The 21,779-nt window shown below is 40.1% G+C and overlaps 1 long non-coding RNA gene across 2 annotated transcripts in view; it reads right to left on the bottom strand.

Annotated features, from left to right (window-relative positions):
* LOC307188971 overlaps window positions 1-21,779 on the bottom strand; it is a 363,612-nt gene that overhangs the window by 10,802 nt on the left and 331,031 nt on the right. Inside the window, exon 9 of one of the 2 annotated variants that reach the window (XR_013829086.1) lies at window positions 21,102-21,175. This is a non-coding gene — a long non-coding RNA (uncharacterized lncRNA). Of the gene's footprint in view, window positions 1-19,545; window positions 21,176-21,779 lie in introns of those variants that run through there. The other variant, XR_013829087.1, reaches the window with a different exon arrangement.

Raw genomic sequence — 21,779 nt, 5'->3', positions numbered from 1 at the left:
ATTTATTTTTGGCTGCATTGGGTCTTTGTTGCTGCGTGTGGGCTTTCTCTAATTTTGGCGAGTGGGGACTACTCTTCGTTGCGGTGCACAGGCGTCTCACTGAGGTGGTTTATCTTGTTGCAGAGCAGGGGTTCTAGGAGTACAGGCTTCAGTAGTTGTGGCATGCGGGCTCAGTAGTTCTGGCTCAAGGCTCTAGAGTGCAGTCGTGGTGCACGGGCTTAGTTGCTCCACAGCATGTGGGATCTTCCCAGACCAAGGCTCAAACCCGTGTCCACTGCATTGGCAGGTGAATTCTCAACCACTGTGTTGCCAGGGAAGTCCCAACAGTTATTTATCACTCGTCACTTTGAAGATGTTCTTACTTTTACTCCTGACTTTTATTTTTACTGATGGAAAGACTGCTGTTCACCTGATTATTTTACATGTTCAGATAATGGGCCTTTTACTTTTGATAGCTATTATGATTCTTCTCTTTATAGTTTTTGTTATGATTTGGATTTGGTTTTACCTTTATGGATCTGCTGTCGGTTTCCATCTAAAAATTATGTTCTTCTTTGAGCTAGTTTTCTTTCAGTTATAATATTACCTCTTCACTAGTACCTCTCCATTTTTTTTTTCTTTTTGGAAATTCAGATATATTTTAAAGCTTGTTATTAGTTACTCTATACTCTTTCATAATTTCCATCTCTTTATCTCTTCTGACTTCTTTGTTCACCCATATATTGTCTTTTATTTAAATAAATTTATTTACTTATTTATTTAAATTTTTGGCTGCACTGGGTCTTTGTTGCTGCACGCGGGCTTTCTCTAGTTGCGGTGAGCAGGGGCTACTCTTTGTTGTGGTGCACGAGCTTCTCAATGCGGTGGCTCCTCTTGTTGCAGAGCACGGGCTCTAAGCATGCAGGCTTCAGTAGTTGTGGCTCACGGGCTCTAGAACACAGGCTCAGAAGTTGTGGCACATGGGCTTAGTTGCTCCGCAGCATGTGGGATCTTTCCAGACCAGGGCTCGAACCCCTGTCCCCTGCATTGGCAGGCGGATTCTTAACCACTGCACCATCAGGGAAGTCCCAAAGTGTCTATTTTTTAATTTTCAAAGTCCATGGTCTTCATCTACAGATGTTCTACTTGTAAAAAAAAAAATTGCTGTGAAGGTTCTATTTCTTCTTTTATCTCTTTGAATATTCTCTATATTAAAAACATATATAACTTCAATTTTTAATCTAAAAGATTTTAATTGAAGTATAGTTGATTTACAATATTATATTGGCTTCAGGTATATAATATAGTGATTAATTTTTTATAGATTATACTCCATGTAAAGTTATTCTTTAATACTATATATCATGCCACTCTCTTCTGGCCTGCAAAGTTTCTGCAGAAAAATTAACTAATAGCCTTATGGGGGTTATCTTGTATATGATTCTTTGTTTTTCTCTTGCTGAGTTTAGAATTCTCTCTTTAACTTTTTCATTTTAATTATGATATGCCTTGGTGTGGGTCTGTTTGGATTCATCTTGCTTGAGACTTTTTTAGCTTCTTCTACTTGGATATCTATTTCCTTCTTCAGGTTTGGGAAGTTTTCAGCTGTAATTTCATCAAGTACATTTTCAACCCCTTTCTCTCTCTCTTCTCCGTCTGGGACCCCTATTATGTGAATGTTAGTATGCTTGGTGTTGCCTCAGAGGTCCCTCATGCTGTTTTCATTTTAAAATTTATTTTTCTTTTTGCTGTTCTGATTGAGTGATTTCCATGATTCTATCTGGAGATCACTTCAGTGTTCTTCTATATTACCTAGTCTGCTATTAATTCCTTCTAGTGTGTTTTTCATTACAGTTATAGTATTCTTCAGTTTTGACTGGTTCTATTTTATATTCTCTTGTCTCTTGTTAAAATTCCCACTGTGTTCATTTATTCTTTTCCTTAATTTAGGTAGCATTCTTATTATTAATGCTTTGAACTCTTTATCTAGTAAATTATTTGTTTCATTAGTTGTTTTTTTCCAGGGGTTTTCTCTTGTTCTTTCACTTGTAATAAATTTCTCTGTCCTCTCATTTTGCTAAACTTTCTCTGTCTCTATGAAATTAGTTGAAACAGTTACCGATTGTGGTTTTGAAATGGTGTCCTTGAATGGGTGTGTCCCTATGCAGTCTGCTTGTATCCAGTGGCTTTGGTGGGAGAGCTGGATTTGATATGAGCATGAATCACACCCTCCCCCACAGGTGTGCTGGCAGCTATCACCTTGGTAGGAGGTGGGGCTAGAGATGGAGGGGATAAAGCCAGAGACAGGTGTAAGCTGGAGCTTCTCCTCTTCTCAGTGACCAATACTCCCCTATTGTGGGCAGGGTTGGGTCCCAAGTTGCTAACCCACTGCTTCCTCAGGCCCCAGTAGCAGCCACCCTCTCCCCATTCAGATGCTGCTCTGGTTCCAAGCCAGCTCTGTTCCTCACAACTGCACATTCCCCTCGGCCACTGCAGCCCTTCCCCTAGCGTGGCGCTGCGCCGTGGGGTGAGTGGTGTTGGAGTGGACACTCTGTTCAGGCTAGGGCATGCACCAGGGCAGTCATGGGAGACCAGCCAGAGTCCTGGGCAGTTTCAATCTGTGTACACTGCCTCGTTTCAGGAGTAAGCAAGCGTGTATGTGCTCTTCAAGAGCAGAGTCTAGGTTTCTTACAACCCCACTGTCAGTCCCACTGGCTTTCAAACCATCTAAGGGCACTCATCCTCTTGGTGTCAAACCCCAGGCCTGGGGCACCCAATATGTGGTTCTCACCACTCACTCCCCACAGAAGATCTCTGAGCCCATTTATTACCCCTCTTCTTCTGGTCCTCCCAGGGGTGCTGTTCCCAACCTGATTGCTTTCTTCGTTCCTACCCAATTCCTGTGTGGATCTTTCTTACAGCCATTCAAAATATATTTATTGATTTCCAATAAGTACCAGAAAATAGAGACAGGGCATGAAAAAATATAAAGTTACTACCCTCAGAACTATGCCCCCTCCCTCTAATATGTAGATATCACTGTAGATATACAGACGATCTAGCGACAGAGTTAGCTCAGATGGTGTTATGTGTTATGAAGAAATATAAAGCAGGGTAAAAGGGATGTGGTGCATCAGGGACTGAGAATTGCTGAAATTATATATAAGGTGGTCAGGGAAGGCTCGATGATAAAGCAGTGTTTAGCAGAGACCAGAAGGAAGAAAAGTAGCAGATCATGTGGATAACATGCAGAAGAAGCAGGGTAGCTAGAGGGGACTAAGCTAGGGGGATATTTGTAGTATGTGAGGTCACAGAGTTGATGACAGGAGTGGGGCCAGATTATGTAAGGCCTTCTAGCCCATTTCTAAGCCCTTTATTCTGAGTAAGATGGGAGTCATTGCAGAGTTTGAGGTGAGCAGTGACTGGATCTGACTTTTGTTATGAAAGTGTAATTATTTGGCCTTCAGAAGCAAAGAGTGATAGTAGGGCATTATTGGAGTAATCTAGATAAAGGATGATGGTGGTGAAAATGGTAAGAAGTGCCTGGATTCAAGATAAACTTTGAAAGCAAAGCAGCAAATAGGGTTTGCTACTGGTTTGGATATAGGACGTAGAGAGAGAGGAGATTCAAGATTTCCTCCAAGGGTTTTGGTCTGAACAACTGAGAGGATGGTGTTGCCATCACTGAGGTGATGCACACTATGGGAGGAGCACTTTTGGGTGTATTACATATGAATTGCCTGTGAGATACCCTAGCAGAGATGTTGAGCAGGCAATTAGAAATGTGAGCCTAGACTTTAGAGGGATGTGCTGCACTAGACAGATAAATTTGGGGATTCATTGACACCTAGATAGCACCTAAAGTCATAATATCATATTCATGTGCTACCAGGAGTGGGTGTAAATGGGATCAGAAGGGTGAACTCAGCAGCAATTCCATGTTTAGAAGTTGGGACATAAGGAGGGATCAGCAAGAGACTAAGAAGTAGCCAGCGCTTTAGCAGGAGAATCAAGAAAGAAAGGAATCCTGGCAGCCAAGCTAAAAATGTTCAGCAGGAAGGAGGGATAACTATATTAACGCTGCTGATTAATGGTGCTGAGTGAGGAAGAGACAGTCAAATTATGCCACATGGGGGTCACTATAAACCTTTACATGAGCTATCTAAGTGAATGCAGTGGGGGCAAAAGCCTGATGAATACAGAGTTAAGAGAGACCTAGAAAGAGAACACAGAGATATCAATTGCAGCTAATTCTTTCACAGTGTCTTGCTGTAAGGGAGAACAGAGAAATGGGATTATAGCTGAAGGGGAATGAATCAAATGAGTTAAAGAAAGCTTTTATTTTTTAATGTGGGAGGTATTATAGCTTGTTTGCCTACTGATGAGATATGTAAAAGAGAGGGAGAAACTGATGATGCAGGAGATATGGGGGATAATTGCTATAGGGGCTTGGAATCCACTGCACATCCAACACAGAAACAGAAGCAGAATACTTGGTGACAGATGCAGGTGGGCTGGGAGATGTATCAGTGGAAGCATTATAGAAACTCTGTGCTCATTACTTCTATTTTCTTAGTGACATAGGAACCAAATCTTTGGCAGAGAATACACAGTGAGAGGAGGCGCTGAAAGTTAGAGGAGTTGGGACTGGACACAGCACATCTGTCTAGGAGAGTGAGAGCAAGTGGGCTAGAGAGGTGCAGTAAAACTGAGAGAAGTAAAAGCCCCCTTGAAGTTGGTGGATATAAACTTAAACTGAGACTGGTCGGCATAGCTGTGTGTTTTTCGCCAGCCACATTTAGTCACCTGAGTGCTGATTTAATCAGGGCAGTATTTTGCCACATTAGTAAAATGGAGAGAGAGGCAAGGGAACTGGAGATATATACCAGGTGAATCTGTGCGACTCTTGGGATGAGTCTACCAGAGCAAGTGAGTTGTAAAGAGCGAGAATGGCGGTTGGTGTGGGGGTTGTCTGAAATCAGCTTTTTGGAGGAGTGTAGTTGTTGGTAACATGTTCTAGGGTTTGAAAGTAGACGCTTGATGTAGTATGGAGGACAAGCCACTTGGAAGAATACAGGACAAACACCTGAGAGCACTGGCTACTGAAATTATCATCAGTGTCTGTGCTGCCCACAATGGTAGGCACTAGCACACATGGCCATTCAAATTAATTAAAATTAAATGAAAGGAAAACTTTAGTTCCCAAGTTGCACTAGTCACATTTCAAGTGCTTACTAGCACATGTGTCTAATGGTTACCATATTAGCTAGGGCAGAAAGATAACATTTCCATCACTGTTCTTCATTTTATTGGATTGATCTACAAGGATACTGATATTGAGCTCATCAATAATTATGACAAGACTAATTTTGGAAAAAGTGACAGTAAGCCACGTGATAAAACCTTCAAAGAATGAGTACAAACGAGGATATCTGTCCTAACTCTAGTGGCCCTGACAGGTGTGGGAGAAAAAAATAGTTACTTTGGGGAAGGATAACAGGGAACAATGTGCACAGGAGAGAATCAGGTCTTAGACTAAAAAGGTAAAAGAATCAATCAGAAAAGAGGTGAATATATAGGGATTGGTGGACAGTGGAAGGTTTTGTGAAGGTGAGGAGAATAAGACATTGGATCAGAGTAAGGAATTTACAGGGCTATGTGGGGATGAGTGTCCAGGTGAAGAAAAATGACCTCAATGTCTTGAGCTTCTCAAAGTGACTTAGGTAAAAAAACTTTTTCTGATGGTCTCTTAGGCAGGTCATGTTGTTGAAGTTGTAGGTACTGGTAGCAAGGGATGAGCAGGGTTCTAGTCAATGGTGATATCAGGGGCGGCAGAAGACAGTCTTCCTAGGAGTCACTGATAGGTATGTGTTTATATATGTTCGTTTTTATGATATAGACAATACGTGTGAAATTTTTATAAATTATATATCTTTCTTGAAGTAATTATTTTTCACTTGCCCCATTCTATTTTTTAAAACAGCTTTAAAATACTATTTCAATATTTTTAAATTTAATATTGCTCAGCCCTTTTATACTATGATTTTCCAAGTCCTGGAGTACTTAGTATTGCTTCATCTCAGTTGATTGAAGTAAGACTTAAATATATTTTTTCTCAAGATGGGTAAGTGGGTAGCCTATTTCCTGGGCTTTTTAATACCTGAGAATGTCCTTCTATTGCCTTTTTATAAGGATGGCATTTTTAAATTATATAATTATTGGGCCTTAGCACTGCTCCTAGAACTCCAGGTGTTCGACTATTTTTCTGGAATACTTTTCTTTTCACAAAAAAGAATTTTGTGGTAAATTGATTACTGCTTCTTATTTAAAATGTTTTCTTTGGAGATTGGTTCAAGATGGTGCAGTAGAAGGACGTGCGCTCACTCCCTCTTGTGAGAGCACCGGAATCACAACTAACTGCTGAAAAATCATTGACAGGAAGACACTGCAACTCACCAAAAAAGATACCCCACATCGAAAGGCAATGTAGAAGCCACAGAGAGATGGTAGGAGGGGTGCAATCACAATAAAATCAAATCCCATAACAGCGGGGTGGGTGACTCACAAACTGGAGAACACTTATACCACAGAAGTCCACCCATTGGAGTGAAGGTTCTGAGCCCCATGTCACGCTTCCCAACCTGGAGGTCTAGCAATGGGAGGAGGAATTCCCAGAGAATCAGACATTGAAGGCTAGCAGGATTCGACTGCAGGACTTCGACAGGACTGGGGGAAACAGAGACTCCACTCTTGGAGGACACACAGAAAGTAGTGTGCACATCAGGACCCAGGGGGGAAGGAGCAGTGACCCCATATGAGACTGAACAAGACCTACCTGTTACTGTTGGAAGGTCTCCTGCTGCTACTGTTGGGGGGCAGCAGTGGCTCACCACGGGGACAATGACACTGGCAGAAGAAGTTCTGGGAAGTACTCCTTGGTGAGCCCTCCAGGAGTCTGCTGTTAGCCCTACCAAAGGGCCTGTAGGCTCTGGTGCTGGGTTGCCTCAGGACAAACAACCAACAGGGAGGGAACCCAGCCCCACCCATCAGCAGACAAGTGGATTAAAGTTTTATTGAGCTCTGCCCACAGGATCAACACCCAGCTCTACCCACCAGCAGGGCCTCCCATCAGGAAGCTTGCACAAGTCTCTTAGATAGCCTCATCCACCAGAGGGCAGAGAGCAAAAAGAAGAACTATAATCCAGCAGCCCATGGAACAAAAACCACATTCACAGAAAGACAGACAAAATGAAAAGGCAGAGGACTATGTACCAGATGAAGGAAAAAGTAAAACCCCAGAAAAACAACTAAATGAAGTGGAGATAGGCAACCTCCAGGAAAAGAATTCAGAATAATCATAGTGAAGATGATCCAGGACCTCAGAAAAAGAATGGAGGCAAAGATCGAGAAGATACAAGAAATGTTTAACAAAGACCTAGAAGAATTAAAGGACAAACATCTAGAAGAATTAAAGAACAAACAGAGATGAACAATACAATAACTGAAATGAAAACTACACTAGAAGGAATCTATAGCAGAATAACTGAGGCAGAAGAACAGATAAGTTGACCTGGAAGATAGAATGGTGGAATTCACTGCTGTGGAACAGAATAAAGAAAAAAGAATGAAAAGAAATGAAGACAGCCTAAGATATCTCCGGGACAACATTAAATGCACCCACATTCGCATTATGGGGGTCCCAGAAGGAGAAGAGAGAGAGAAAGGACCCAAGAAAATATTTGAAGAGATTATAGTCGAAAACTTCCCTAACATGGGAAAGGAAATAGCCACTCAAGCCCAGGAAGACAGAGAGTGCCAGGCAGGGTAAACCCAAGGAGAAACACGTCGAGACACATAGTAATCAAACTGACAAAAATTATAGACAAAGAAAAATTATTAAAAGCAAGGGAAAAATGATAAATAACATACAAGGGAACTCCCATAAGGTTAACAGCTGATTTCTCAGCAGAAACTCTACAAGCCCGAAGGGAGTGGCATGATATATTTAAAGTGATGAAAGTGAAGAACCTACAATCAAGATTACTCTACCCAGCAAGGGTCTCATTCAGACTTGATGGAGAAATCAAAAGCTTTACAGACAAGCAAAAGCTAAGAAAATTCAGCACCACAAAACCAGCTCTACAACAAATGCTACAGGAACTTCTCTAAGTGGGAAACACAAGAGAAGAAAAGGACCTACAAAAACGAACCCAAAACAATTAAGAAAATGGTACTAGGAACATACATATTGATAATTACCTTACATGTGAATGGATTAAATGCTCCAACCAAAAGACACAGGCTTGCTGAATGGATACAAAAACAAGAGCCATATATATGGTGTCTACAAGATACCCACTTCAGACCTGAGGACACATACAGACTGAAAGTGAGGGGGTGGAAAAATAAATTCCATGCAAATGGAAATCCAAGGAAAGCTGGAGTAGCAATACTTATATCAGATAAAATAGACATTCTCTAATTAACATTCTTTAAAATAAAGAATGTTATAAGAGGCAAGGAAGGACACTACATAATGATCAAGGGATCAATCCAAGAAGAAGATATAACAATTATAAATATATATGTACCCAACATAGGAGCACCTCAATACATAAGGCAAATGCTAACAGCTATAAAAGAGGAAATAGACAGTAGCACAATAATAGTGGGGGACTTTTAACACCTCACTTACACCAATGGACAGATCATACAGACAGAAAATTAATAAGTAAAAACAAGCTTTAAATGACACAATAGACCAGATAGATTTAATTAATATTTATAGGACATTCCATATGAAAACAGCAGATTACAGTATCTTCTCAAGGGCACATGGAACATTCTCCAGCATAGATCACATCTTGGGTCACAAATCAAGCCTTGGTAAATTTAAGAAAATTGAAATCATATAAAGCATCTTTTCTGACCACAATGCTATAGGATTAGAAGTAAATTACAGGAAAAAAAAATAAAAAATACAAACATATGGAGGCTAAACAATACATTACTAAATAACCAAGAGATCACTGAAGAAACCAAAGAGAAAATCAAAAAATACCTGGAGCCAAATGACAATGAAAACACAACGACCCAAAACCTATGAGATGCAGCAAAAGCAGTTCTAAGAGGGAAGTTTATAGCAATACAATCCAACCTCAAGAAACAAGAAAAATCTCAAATAAACAATCTAACCTTACACTTAAAGGAACTAGAGAAAGAAGCACAAACAAAAGCCAAAGTTAGTAGAAGGAAAGAAATCACAAAGATCAGAGCACAAATAGAAACAAAGAAAACAATAGCAAAGATCAATAAAACTAAACGCTGGTTCTTTGAGAAGATAAACAAAATTGATAAGCCTTTAGTCAGACTCATCAAGAAAAAGAGGGAGATGACTCAAATCAGTAAAATCAGAAATGAAAAAGGAGAAGTTAAAACGGACACCACAGAAACACAAGCATCATAAGAGACTACTACAAGGAACACCATGCCAATAAAATGGAAAACCTGGAAGAAATGGACAAATTCTTAGAAAGGTATAAACTTCCAAGACTGAACCAGGAAGAAATAGAAAATATGAACAGACCAATCACAAGCACTGAAATTGAAACTGTGATTAAAAATCTTTCAACAAACAAAAGCCCAGGACCAGATAACTTCACAGGTAAATTCTATCAAACATTTAGAGAAGAGCTAACACCTATCCTTTTCAAACTCTTCCAGAAACTTCAGAGGAAGGAACACTCCCAAACTCATTTTACGAGGCCACCATTACCCTGATATCCAAAAACCAGACATAGATGTCACAAAGAAAGAAAACTACAGGCCAATATCACTGATGAACATAGATGCAAAAATCCTCAACAAAATACTAGCAAGCAGAATCCAACAACACAGTAAAAGGATCATACACCATGATCAAGTGGGATTTATCCCAGGGATGCATGGATTTGTCAATATACGCAAATCAATCAGTGTGATACACCATATTAACAAACTGAAGAATAAGAACCATATGATCATCTCAATAGATGCAGAAAAAGCTTCTGACAAAATTCAACACCCATTTATGATAAAAACTCTACAGAAAGTGGGCACAGAGGAAACCTACCTCAACATAATAAAGGCTATATATGACAAACTCACAGCCAACATAGTTCTCAATGGTGAAAAACTGAAACCATTTCCTCTAAGATCAGGAACAAGACAAGGCTGTCCACTCTCACCACTATTATTCAACATAGTTTTGGAAGTTTTAGCCACAGCAATCAGAGAAGGAAAAGAAATAAAAGGAATACAAATCGGAAAAGAAGAAGTAAAGATGGCACTGCTTGCAGATGACATGATACTATACACAGAGAATCCTAAAGATGCCACCAGAAAACTACTAGAGCTAATCAATGAATTTGGTAACGTTACTGGATACAAAATTAATGCACAGAAATCTCTTGCATTCTTATACATTAACAATGAAAGATCAGCGGGAGAAATTAAGGAAACAACCCCCTTCACCATTGCAACAAAAAGAATTAAATAGCTAGGAATAAACCTACCTAAGGAAGTAAAAGACCTGTACTCAGAAACGTATAAGACACTGATGAAAGAAATCAAAGATGACACAAACAGATGGAGAGATATACCATGTTCGTGGATTGGAAGAATCAATACTGTCAAAATGATTATTCTACCCAAAGCAATCTACAGATTCAATGTAATCCCTATCAAATTACCAGTGGCATTTTTTTTACAGAACTAGAACAAAAAAATCTTAAAATTTGTATGGAGACACAAAAGACCCTGAATTGCCAAAGCAATCTTGAGGGAAAAAAACAGAGCTGGAGGACTCAGACTCTCTGACTTCAGACTATACTACAAACCTACAGTAATCAAGACAATATGGTACTGGGAGAAAAACAGAAATATAGATCAGTGGAACAGGATAGGAATCCCAGCGACAAACTCACGCACCTATGGTCACCTAATCTATGACACAGTAGGCAAGGATATACAATGGAGAAAAGACAGTCTCTTCAATAAGTGGTGCTAGGAAAACTGGACAGCTACATGTAAAACAATGAAACTAGAACACTCCCTAACACCATACACAAAAATAAACTCAAAATGGATTGAAGACCTAAATGTAAGACCAGACACTATAAAACTCTTAGAGGAAAACATAGGAAGAACACTCTTTGACATAAATCACAGCAAGATCTTTTTTGACCCACCTCCTAGAGTAACGGAAATAAAAACAAAAATAAACAAATGGGACCTAATGAAACTTAAAAGTTTTTGCACAGCGAAGGAAACTATAAACAAGACAAAAAGACAACCCTCAGAATGGGAGAAAATATTTGCAAACGAATCAATGGACAAAGGATTAATCTCCAAAATATATAAATAGCTCATGCAGCTCAATATTAAAAAAACAAACAACTGAATCAAAAAATGGGTGGAAGACTCAAACAGACATTTTTCCAAAGAAGGCATGCAGATGGCCAAGAGGCACATGAAAAGCTGCTCAGCATCACTAATTATTAGAGAAATGCAAATCAAAACTACAATGAGGTATCACCTTACACCAGTTAGAATGGGCATCATCAGAAAATTTACAAAGAACAAATGCTGGAGAGGGTGTGGACAAAAGGGAGCCCTCTTGCACTGTTGGTGGGAATGTAAGTTGATACAGCCACTATGGAGAACAGTATGGAGGTTCCTTAAAAAACTGAAAACAGCATTACCATATGACCCAGCAATCCCACTCCTGGGCATATACCCAGAGAAAACCATGATTCAAAAAGTCATGTACCACAATGTTCACTGCAGCGCTATTTGCAACAGCCAGGTCATGGAAACAACCTAAATACCCATCGACAGACGAACAGATAAAGAAGATGCCGTACACATATACAATGGAATATTACTCAGCCATAAAAGGAATGAAATTGGGTCATTTGCAGAGATGCAGATGGACCTAGAGACTGTCATACAGAGTGAAGTAAGTCAGAAAGAGAAAAACAAGTATCGTACATTAATGCATATATGTGGAATTTAGAAAAATGGTACAGATGAACCAGTTTGCAAGGCAGAAAAAGGGACACAGATGTAGAGAACAAACGTATGTACACCAAGGGGGGAAGAGTCGGGGGGTGTGGTGGTGGTGGGATGAATTGGGAGATTGGGATTGACATATATACTCTAATATGTATAAAATAAGTAACTAATAAGAACCTACTGCATGAAAAAATAAATTTAAAAAAATGTTTTCTTTTATTTGGTCTGCATACCAGTAAGGTATTTTGTCTCTTTTCCAGTCTGTATCTAGAAATAGGTCTCTTAATTAGTTTTGCCTGGAGTGAGCTTGTTCAATATATAGCTGTTCCCTCAACACAGGAAGGACTTTTTTCTGCTATTGCATTCATTCTAGGCTCTAGCTCTTCATTTTTGCACAGTAGTCCCTCCTCACCCCACAGCTTCACCTTCTGTGGTTTCAGTTACCTGTTGCCAAGTGCAGTCTGTAAATATTAAATTGAAAATTCCAGAAATAAACAATTCATAAGTTTTAAATTGTGCATCATTCTGAGTATCATGATGAAATCTCATGGTTTCCCGCTCCATCCTGCCCAAGACGTGAAATCATCTTTGTCCCACATATCTGGTCTGTTAGTCACTTAGTGGCTGACTTGGTTATCAGATTGACTGTCACGGTATTGCAGCGCTTGCGCCCAATTCACCCTTATTTTACTTAATAATGGCCCCAAAGCACAAGAGTAGTGATGCTAGCAATTCAAATATGCCAAAGAGAAGCCATGAAGTGGCTTTAGCAGAGGTTAGTGTGCTCTTGAATTCTGTTTACCATTCTTCTGGTTTTTTTAATTAAACTTTTTATTTTAGAATGGTTGTATATTTACAGAAAAACTCTCTGGATAGTACGGAGAGTTCCCACATAGCCCCTTGCTATTTTACCTAACATGCAGCAATTTGGATTCTCTTTACCTAGTTTAGGTTTCTTTTTCCTTTAATAGAGTTTATATCTATTCATATTTTACAAAGGATGCCAGACAGTTCACCAAAGTTTTCATCTGTGCCTTTCAGTGAATTATTTTTAGAGTATGCTTTTCTTCTGAGCCCTCTGGATGGTGATATTTTCTTTTAAACGTGGTAGTTGCGACAGTAGACTTTTCTTTTGAACCTTGCTCTTTAGAGTCTATACTTTGCATTTTAATATTGTTGGTAATTTGAGAACTAAGAGTTTTCTTCTTTTAAGCAGCCGTCAATTGGGAAAACGAATTAGCATTATTAATGCCTTGTAACAAATTATCACAAAATGGGTGACTTAAAACAGCAAAAATGAATTCTCTCCCAGTTCTGAAGGCCAGAAGTCTGAAATCAGTACACTGGCCCAAAAGCAAGGTGTTGGCAGGGCCGTGCTCCCTCTGGAGGCTCTCGGAGAGAACAGTTCCTTGCCTCTTCCAGCTCTGGCGACTGCTGTCATTCTTTGCCTTGTGGTCGCATCATGCCAATCAATTTCTGCTTCTGTCTTCTCATCTCCTTTTCCTCTGTTTACGTGACATCTTCCTCTGCCTCCTTCTTATAAGGATAGCAATTACATTTAGGACCTGCAGGATAATCTCTCCATCTCAAGATCCTTAATTACATCTGCAAAGATTCTTTTTCTTACAAGGTAAAATTCACAGGTACCAGGAGTTAGGACCTGATATCTTTGGGGGGCCTTTACTCTACCTACCTCAGGCATGATCTACTATGATTCAGCAATTCTACACACACACACACGCACACACACACACACACTCATTTTTTTTTCTACCAGAAGACATGTAAAAAAAAAAGTTCATAGCAGCATGACTTGTAATGGTCAGAAACTAGAACATCCATCAACAGTAGAGTGGATGAATAAGCTGTGATAGTTGTGCAGTGGAATACTTTACATCAGTGAGAATGAAATTACAGAAACTACGTGCAACAACATGATGACTCTTGCACATAGAATAGGACTGAAAGAAAGCAGATAGAAAAGAGTACGCCCTAGAAGAGTCTACTTATGTAATGTTAAAAATAGGCAAAATTAATCTGTGTGCTAGAACCTAGGATAGTGGTTACCTTGGAGGGGGTAATGACTACAGGAGGGTGAATTGAGGTGATAGTAGGATACAGGGGTGATAGAAGGATTTTCTGATCTAAATTCTGAGTGAGAATTCATTGAGCTGTCTACTTTTGATTTGTGAACATTACCAAAACAGGATATTCAGTGAAAAGAAAGCTAACAGTTTTCTTAGGGCCAGGCAGAATCTTCAGGACAATGTCCAGATGACTGGAGCTGGAAGAGGAAGGGGTCCCAATTTCCGGTCAAAGTCAGGCTTTCAAAGTTTGAGATGATAAGAACTTAAGAACTGGTAGGTGAGGTGATGATATTTAGAGGAGTGTCAGCTCCCTCACATTCTTGTATAAATGAATATTGTATAAATAAATCAGTTGATAGAAGGGACAGATGGATCAACAGATAAAGCAGACATTTGGTCTGAGTTCAAGGAGTTGGGTCAGTTAAGCCAAGTCGTTTACTCTCAAGAACTACACTGTCCAATATGTGGCCATCAATCACTTGAAATGTGGCTGGTCCAAACAGACATTCTGTACATCAGATTTCAGACACAGTACAAAAAAGAATAATTTATTTGTATGTTGATCATATATTGAAATGATAACCTTTGAATTATTGGGTTAAATAATATCTAGTATTAAAATAAATTCCATCTGTTTCTTCTTAAAATACGGCTACTAGAAAATTTTAAATTTATTATATGACTAGCGTTTGTGACTTGCATTCTATTTTTATTGGACAGTAGTGATCTAGACCGTGATAAATCTGCTAGGCAGTTACTAGGCATGCGAGCTATCAGCTACTTACTTTTCTTGCATATGCAAGACTTGGATAGGGCCTGATCGAGTTTGGTCTCATGACAGGAAGAATGAAGTGACTGAAGTTACAACTGAACTATTACAACTGAACTATTATTTCTGAGTTTTCAAGTCTATGGGAAACCTAATTGTTCTAAACAATGAGTTCAAAATTAAGGTACCACTGCTCATCTGGTAGTTACATAATCTCTTAACAGACCCAGTGTCTAGTACCATGTAAGCGGCTTTTTGGGCGATGGTGGTATGACAGAGTGGGCAGAGAACAGGCTTTGGAGTCCGACATTCCTGAATTCAAGCAGGAAGTCTGTAACTTATAGGCTGGGTGGCCTCAGTTCAATGACATAATTTCTCTGGGCCTCAGTTTCCACAGCTATATAATGGGCTTATTAATATCCACCTAGTAGGGTAGGTGTTAGATTTGAAGTAATATATAAAGTATACAGTGCATAAATGACACTCAAAATATGGTAGTTGTTGTCATTCTTGAGTTCATTAAGAAGTGTGAGGAAAACACTAAACATTTTATAGGCTTTGATGAGAAAAATTCTAAAGATTTTTCTTTGTACATCCTTATAATACTTCAGACCAACTCAGGCCATTCCACACCTTTGGTTTCTCTAGCAAATAATGAGGACAAGCTCACACACATGGAAAGCCAGGCCACAGGAAGCCTCCTCTTTCTCACTGTGTACATTTAGCTTCAAGGATGTAATGCCGGGATCACAAAGAATTACTCTGCATTCAAAACACTCAGCAACGTCAATCTGCTCCTTTTAGTACCAGATGCTGGCGGGCCACCCCATCAATCATTCTCACAGTCACCCATCAGCGTGTCATCGCTGTGTCAGAGATATGTTTCGGCAGGCTCGCTGCACGGTACACGTAATCAGTGGAGATGCCACACTTAACTGTGATTGATGCCTGTCTTTTGACAATTTCTCCTGCCAGACCCCTCCATCACTCCATGGCAATGTTTTCCTGAATGCTAAATAATTTCTCTGAATTATCACAGATGCTTTGTAGACTGACTTGCAGAGATGTCTTTTTGTCACAGCTGCATTTGGAAGGATTTTTATTTTGTATGTCCTTTTTTTTTAACCTCTGATGATTCTTTCCATGTTTCTATCACTTTCTTCATTCATCACAGCAGGACGTTTTTTTGAGGTAAATAAAAAGGACATTATATGCTGGAGAGGGTGTGGAGAAAAGGGAATCCTCTTGCACTGTTGGTGGGAATGTAAATTGATACAGCCACTATAGAGGTTCCTTATAAAACTAAAAATAGAACTACCATACAACACAGCAATCCCACTACTGGGCATATACCCTGAGAAAACCATAATTCAAAAACAGTCATGTACCACAATGTTCATTGCACCACTATTTCCAATAGCCAGGACATGGAAGCAACCTAGGTGTCCATCGACAGATGAATGGATAAAGAAGATGTGGCATATATATACAATGGAATATTACTCAGCCATAAAACGAAAGGAAATTGAGTTATTTGTAGTGAGGTGGATGGACCTGGAGTGTCATACAGAGTGAAGTAAGTCAGAAAGAGAAAAACAAATACCGTATGCTAACACATATATATGGAATCTAAAAAAAAAAAAAAAAAAAGGTTCTGAAGAACCTAGGGGCAAGACAGGAATAAAGACACAGACATAGAGAATGGACTCGAGGACACGGGGAGGGGGAAGGGTAAGCTGGGACAAAGTGAGGGAGTGGCATGGACATATATACACTACCAAATGAAAGGTAGATAGCTAGTGGGAAGCAGCCTCATAGCACAGGGAGATTAGCTCAGTGCTTTGTGATCACCTAGAGGGGTGGGGTAGGGAGGGTGGGAGGGAGGGAGATGCAAGAGGGAGGAGATATGGGGGTATATGTATATGTATAACTGATTCACTTTGTTATAAAGCAGAAACTAACACAACATTGTAAAGCAATTATACTCCAATAAAGATGTTAAAAAGAAGGATATTATAATCAGTCTAGTTGGGCAGATGTCTGAAATCCATTTCAAATTCTTCATTTGGCTGGCAGCATGACCTTGAAAATATAATTATTACTATGCCTTTGCTTAAACTATGCCCTTGTTATTACTATGTCTCTTATATTAGAGGTTATGATTTTTAAGAATCTGAGATGTCAGACAAATCCAAGTAAGTGTCCCACACCTCTCTTATAATCCGGCATCTGATGTTGGGCACAGAGGCCCTTTTTGGCCAAATCTGCACTTGTGTGAGGTGACCTCATTGCTTCCTGTCCTTCTCCTTCCTCTCTGCTACCCGCATCAAGCCCTAGCTCTAACCCAGATGCATAACTGTCATGGAATCATTAGTAGGTGACAAATACAGATGGCCCAAGAAGCTCCTCTGTTACAAGAAGACACCTGTAACTGAAACCTAAAGTTATGCCAAATGAAACACTTGATCCTCTTTAAGGAAAAATGAACAGCACTTTCATTTGATGATACCCAAAGCGTCATTGAAAAAGAGGAATAGTCATGTTCAAATTCATAGGACACATTCTAAAGACGAAAAGGCAATAGGTGGTTAACTTCAGCTTCCACTCAAGATCAGCCATGGCTCCTCTCTAACACACTCTTCCTTGAAATGGAAAATATCCTAAAGGATTATTTCCTACAAATGCCCAGTTAGTGACCTTTTCTCTTGTATGCCCTCCTGTAAATCCCAACGAATAAAATAATACCAATAAAAATTTTGGGGGAACATGGTCTTATCCATTTAGTTACTTTAAGGAATAAGTAAAATCTGTTTTCCGCTCTTCTTATATATTTACCCGGTTTATTTGTATTCTCACCATCATTTTTTGAGAACTGGGCATTTTAGGTAATATATTGTAGCAATTTTGGATACTAATTCCCTTCCCCCATCTTCAAGGCTTGTTTTTCTTATTAGCTTGTTTATTACTTTAGTGACTTGGCTGGATTATTTTAGGGAAATTTGTTTTCCCTACAGTGTGAAGCCTTTGATGTTGTTCCTTAGAGAACACAGTTGACTGTGTACAGTCAACCTGGGATAAGAGTTATATTAGGGCTTTCATTTTAGAGCTTTCTAGACTGCCTCTTCCCCTGACCTCTCTGCTGTCTGATAGGTTTGGTATGACACTCAGCTATTAAGTTGCAGTAACTGCCAGCCGACAATATTCACTCTTTGACAACACCCTGGCATACACTGCTCCACGGTATGATCCAATTAATTTCAGGGCCTGTTGCAGGAACAGATCTTGAGGCCAGTCTTTCAGGTCTGTTCTGATTCCAGGAGGGCTTTTCTTAGCTATGTTTTTCCTTGGTTCTCTCTGGTAAATTAGCAGGCCTACGGTTTAGCTTGTTGCTCTCGTAGAGCCAGCAGCTTCCTCTTAATTGTATACCGCCCAAATCTCCGTTGTTTTTGAGAGTGCCCTTATGCCTGAACTTCTCCACACTCTGTTTCAAATAAAGTAAGCTTTTGGAGCATGCCAGAGCTCTATGTTCTTACGGATTGCTTCTCCCCTTGCACAAAGCTCAGAGATGCTGTTTTAGAGCTGGGGGCAGGAATAATACTTGTGCTTTACAATCAGGGCTCTGGGCAGTGATGGTAGCCTCTGGTATTTCAGCTTGTCTCTTATGGCATGGGAGCTCTGCCCCAGAGGTGACGTGGCCTAACATGCCTGGGGCCTGGGCCCTACGAGTGGGGACTGGGTAGAGAAAGGGAGCCCTGACCTCTTAGCCACCCTTACCAGGAATTTAGTCTCTCCAACATGGATCTGGAGGAAATGAGAGCTACTGATGGCCTGTCCCTCCTGGAGAGAGATTGTATCCCTTGATTGATGAGGGGAGAGGGACTTGTCTTCTTGGCCATACCCGCTCAGAATGAAATGTCCATCAAGCTGAGCTGGGGGTATGGAAGGAGGGTCATAGCTGAAGTGCCATAAGTTCTTGCTGTTTTTACTAAGATTCAGTAGATTTTCTTGAATAAACGCCCATCCATTTGTTGTATGCCCTTAGGATAGTTTCCAGCAACTTCAAAGGTTTGGGGAACAGGTCCATGGAACTCCTCATGCTACCATTCTAGACACGCAATCTCCTAAGAGCCTTATTTTCATTTTATATACAAAAATGGAAAAAAACAATCCTTAGCTCACAGGCCATATAAAAACACACGATGGGCTGGATTTAGCTTGTGTGCTGAATTTGCCAATCCCTGCTCTATGGTAATAATGCCAATTTACATGTCACATGCCTCAAAATTTTACACTCATACATTTGGAATTTTAAATATGTTTTTCTGCTGTGCTATTGGTGATGGATTTCATTCATCTGGGCATATACTCTGTTTGTTATTCTTAGGGTTATACAATTCTGGCCTTACTAGTTGTACCTTTACTATTCTTGGTATCTTTTACTCCTCGATGTCTGGGTAGGGAGAAAGACAAAGGAAGGTAAAAACTAAGTCCTTACATGCCTGTTCTGGCAAGACTGATGTTCTGCCGATCATCACTGTTGATCTAGCTCATTGTCTATAAACTCTACAAGACTTAGTCATTTCTTTGACAAGTCTTGATCACTGAGGACTAATTCTCAAATGGTTCTCTTAGGGACTGGTGGTCCCCTGAGAACTTTGATATCCATCTGGAGGATTTACATCACTGTCCGCTGATGCTTGCACCCCCCTTTTCTATGCTATGGAGATTCTGAGCACTCTGCAGCCTCCACACTCGTCAATCCTCTGTGGCTCCAATTCTGGAAAGCATGAAGGAAAAAAGATTTATCTTTTATACTTCTCGAGAACATAATTTATCGAGAACATAATTTATCTTTTATACTTCTCGAGAACATAATTAAATTTGCAGAAGGCAGACATCTGCAAGCCAAGGAAAGCGACCTCAGGAGAAGCCAACCCTGCTGATACCTTGGCCTTGGACTTCCAGACTCCAGAAATGTGAGAAAATAAATTTTTGCTGTTTAAGCCACTGGTCTGTAGCATTTTGTTATGGCAGCCCAAGAATACTACAATAGGTAGCACTCACTGCTTCATTTTCTGTCCATACTACCATCCCACACCCTCCCCAGTGTTCTTTGCACTGCTCTGGAAAACGTTACCAGTCCCACTAGTTAGGAAGACATAACATCATGGAGTAAGAATGTACCTCTTCCTTGAAGCAACTATCAAACGTTAAAACCAGTTATCTTGTGTGTCCTTCCCCTTATCTTCAAGGCAAGTGTGTGTGCTGAGGTGTGGGCGTGGTTACTGAGAATTCACTCACAGCCTGTGAAGAAAGGAGATGCTGCACTTTCTCCAAAAGCTGTTTTACCTCCCCAGCCATTCTGCATATTGACGAGGTTGTTGGCTCTGGTTGTAGTGGGAGTGCTCCTTCTGCCAAAATGACATCTCTTGATAAAATCTCTGAAGCAGTGTCTCATAGCCCAACTTGAGGACTTATCCGGAATTATCACGAGGTATTTATTCCTTGTTGTTTTCAGCGGCAGGACTGAGTCATTTTCCAAAACAACAGGGATGATCTTTCTCATCTACCATATCACCCTGTCTCACAGAATTCCTAGCATTTTCCTAGAAACATGGCAATAAATCTATCAAAATTACTGAGGACTGCTTTGGTATAAAACACATATGATAGAAATTATCTGTTGTCTGGTTAATCATTAATCAAAGCAACAAGGTAGAGTCCTTTGATAGCCAGATAAAATATCTAAGGTTAATATATTTCAATGACTAAACTAAGCTGAGCAAATCTATCTCTTAATCATCTGGTAAAGATTTCTTGCCATCTGATTAGGAAACAGATTGTGCTCATATTACTGACTGGTTCCGTATCATTGTTCACTCCTCAGCCCTGGATCACTTCTTACTTTGCTGCCAGTCACCTCATGGATTTTCAAGACATCAATTTCTCCCTGAACAGCAGCCACAATAATGGTTTCAGAAAAGGTGGAGTTAAGGAATGGAAGTGAGGGTAGGGAAAACTGTTTCTGCCTTTATCCACATGCTAAGCATGGACACAGCTAATTCCACACTATGCTGCCCAAACCAGGCCAAAACCTTTAGCGAACTTTACTGAAAACTTGGGTATAACAGGAGAGAATTACATTTCATAGATGCTCAAGCTCAGATACTAGATATGACCGATCTCATACTCACAAGGGTCCAACCCCTTACCTTGTGATCCTTCTTGGACGCTTCACAGTCTAGCTCTGAGCCCGCTTCTACGTAGAGGAAGTCCGCCATACTCTCTAGAACAGAGGGAGAGAGAGAGAAAAAAAGCGAGAACCTGAGTTCCAGTGCCTCCTCCCTACGGTGCTCTAGGCCACAGTCACCTGCTCCAGGTCTGCTTTCGAGTCTTCATGTTGCATCCCAGATCCCTCACCTTCTGAGATGATTGGCTTTTGGGGTGCTTGATACTTTCATTAAAAAAAACAGCACTTCCTACCCTTGGCAGTTACCCTTGGCCTTGCCCTAGAATCCCCTTCAGGATTTTCTGTCATATCACAAATATCTACTATCAGCATGTTCATCAATATCTAGGACATTCAGTCTATAATAACACTGCTGAGACCAACAACTTTAACATATGTTTCTTGTTGGGTGTCAGCAATCAAAGTCTGGTGTCTTTATGCATCTTCCACTAGCATGAAGTGAGATTATGTCCCAGAACTCTTACTCTCATCTTCTGGTTTCCAATCCTATTTGTCTGTGGATAACTGCTTGAATGAGAAAACAAGCACACACTCACTCACACACACACACACACACACACACACACATACGTTTTCAAAAGCAATTTTCAGGTGAAGTGCAATCTTAATCTATAATTTTGGGAAAAAAATTCCTAAAAGA

This window comes from Stenella coeruleoalba, assembly GCF_951394435.1.
Source record: "Stenella coeruleoalba genome assembly, chromosome: 7".
Taxonomy (NCBI): Eukaryota; Metazoa; Chordata; class Mammalia; order Artiodactyla; family Delphinidae; genus Stenella; species Stenella coeruleoalba.
This window is presented reverse-complemented; position numbering and strand designations above follow the sequence as displayed.